This window comes from Physeter macrocephalus, chromosome 21, assembly GCF_002837175.3.
Source record: "Physeter macrocephalus isolate SW-GA chromosome 21, ASM283717v5, whole genome shotgun sequence".
NCBI lineage: Eukaryota > Metazoa > Chordata > Mammalia > Artiodactyla > Physeteridae > Physeter > Physeter macrocephalus.
Window position 1 is genome coordinate 39,311,313 of NC_041234.1, and position 2,613 is coordinate 39,313,925.

At 38.0% G+C, this 2,613-nt stretch overlaps 1 pseudogene; it reads left to right on the plus strand.

Moving 5' to 3' along the window:
* The window catches only part of LOC129391727 (elongator complex protein 1-like), a 542,951-nt pseudogene that overhangs the window by 340,657 nt on the left and 199,681 nt on the right, over nucleotides 1–2,613 (plus strand).

Consider the following 2,613-nt stretch of genomic DNA (forward strand, 5'->3'; position numbering starts at 1 on the left):
ATATAATAAATTATATGTTTCTTAAATATCATTATATGCAATATATTCAATAATTGAATATATTTCCTACCTGTGTATGATTTGGGAGCTGCCTGTATAATGCTTAGTAGTTTTTCAAAGAGCATGTACATGGATTATTTCCTTTCCCAGAGTTGAAAGTTTAGAGGACAGATTTAAGGCAAACTAGAAAGTGTGAGGCAATTGAGAATATAGTTTCATGTTTTAAAAGACTGTGAGAAGGATAGCTCTAAGTCACTTAGAGACGATTTCATGAAGGGCATAAATAACTTACCTTGAACTTTGAAAAAGAGAGAGGTTTAGGATTGCCAGAGAAGGATTGAGAATGTTGGGTGTGGTGGGCAGAAGAGTGTCAGTGAGAACCGGAGGCAGGAATGCTCCTGTGTGGGGCTGAATGCAGTGGAGAGACTGAGTCCAGGGAGAGCTGGTTGAATAGGAAGATCAGACTAGTGCCTCAGCTTGTTCAGGGCCCACTGAGGATCTGCTGCTTGAGCTGAAAGGCAGGAAGTAGCCATTGTGAGTTCCCGCGTGAAGTAGTAAGAACAGGCCCTCCTCCAGTGTCTGAGTGCTACAGGAGGAAGGCATTAGCGGCAAAGAAGTCATCTCCCAAACTAATTAGTCATTTTGATATGAGATGCTTAGGAAAGGATCCATTCAACTGAGACCTAAATATCTGCTGGAGCCTGGTTTGAATGCCGGTAAGTGGTAACAATGGAAGACTCCTGGGGTTTATTAGTGTAGGGCCTGGGGCAGTCAGTTTTTCTTCTGTAGTCAGTTTCTTGAAATGTTCTCTTCAAATCTAAAGATCTCAGAGTATAAGATACTTAATTTTAAATACTAGAAAACCATATTCTTAAGCCAGGCAAACATTATTTTTGGATTTTCTAGTATTGGGCATTACCTCAGGTTTTGTCCCTCCAAATAATGAGTTGACTGTATATAAAGTGGTTGATTCTTCATTCAGGAAAATCCTGGTGATGTTAAAGTTTTATTCATGTTTTGAAAATTCTTTGATATTTAAAACAGAATTCAGTTTGAGAACAGTGAAGATGAAGAAGTAAACCCACTGAAGCTCAGGCTTCTCACCTGGGTTCAGGAAGACGTTTTCCTGGCTGTGAGCCACAGTCAGTCCAGCCCACAGTCTGTTATTCACCATCTGACTGTAGCCCCTTCTGAGATGGATAACGAGCAGGGACAGCTCAATATTAGGCATTCCAACAATTCACTGTATTCCATGTGTTAATATGCAGATAGAGTTAGGCTTCTGTCTTTTATGAGCCTAGGAATTTTTTTTTTTTTTTACTTCCACTGAGCAGGGTTGAGGGGCAGTGGCTTCCTTTTTTGACATACTTAGCAAGAGGGTTAATTCTAGTTTGAAGTCATGCCAAAATATATACTAAAATGCATCAAGAATTGGTGAAAAAGAGCACAAATACCAATAGATGAGGCAAAACATTTTTAAGGTGTGTTAAGGATTTTAATTCAGCCTATACTTATATTCCAGCAGAGTAATTATTAGCCTATGAGAATTAGCCACTCTAATTACTCTTGTTAGTTATTAAAATCAATTACAAGATCTATATATATGCACTTCATTTTGATTTAGTGACTTCAAAATACTTCTTCCGGCCTCCTATACATTTTGTATGGCACTTGATTGCATTTATTACTAGAAAGCCTCTTGTATTTTTCTTTGCTAAAATTTCATAGCTCCCTGGCGCTGAGTTTCATTTTGATTCCTGACTGCATCTTTGTCACGTAACAGGTTTCATTAATGAATGCTGTTTTCTGTATCGCAAGCCCTGTTGTGCAGCAGATAGTGTTGTCTGGACAGCTCCGAGAAATCCTCAGGTTTCCAGTGTCAAAACTCGACACCTTAGGCATACATTGATAGTAATCCCCAGATTCACATGTAATTAAAGGTCTACTGGTTAGCTTTAAATTCTGAAAACCGTTGTTGCAAAATTAGGAACCTTTATTGTATACATAAAGCGTATTCCAAATGCAGTCATGAACTTCTAATCTTTGAATGATAATGCTTCATATTTTTAAAAGAAATATTTATTTATTTTTGATTTATTTTGGCAGCACCATGTCTTAGTCACGGCACGCGGGATCTTTTTTAGTTGTGGCATGCGGTATCTAGTTCCCCAACCAGGGTTCGAACCCGGGCTCCCTGCATTGAGAGTGTGGAGTCTTAACCACTGGACCACCAGGGAAGTCCCAATAATGCTTCATATTTTTAAGAAGGTTTTGTGAGTATGTCTGGATGCAGAACATGTGCTAGCTGCATGCACACTTAACAGGGGCTTCCTTTGGAAAACAGAGCAATTTACATTAGAAATGCCTAAATTATGCATGTTTCTACTACTCCAAATTTGAAGTTTTTTTATCATTATCTTGTAAAAGGTAGATGCCCTCATCTCATTTGCTGTAAAGGAAGTGAGAAGTCATTTAAAATATATTTCTGCTGCTTTGACTTTTGTTTCTCAAAAAAGACTGTTTTGTTCATGCGAAATGTTAATGTCTTTGATGAATATGTAGTCCCCCAATCAGCTTATAGATTACATTTACTATAGCTTGTGCTTTGTAAAA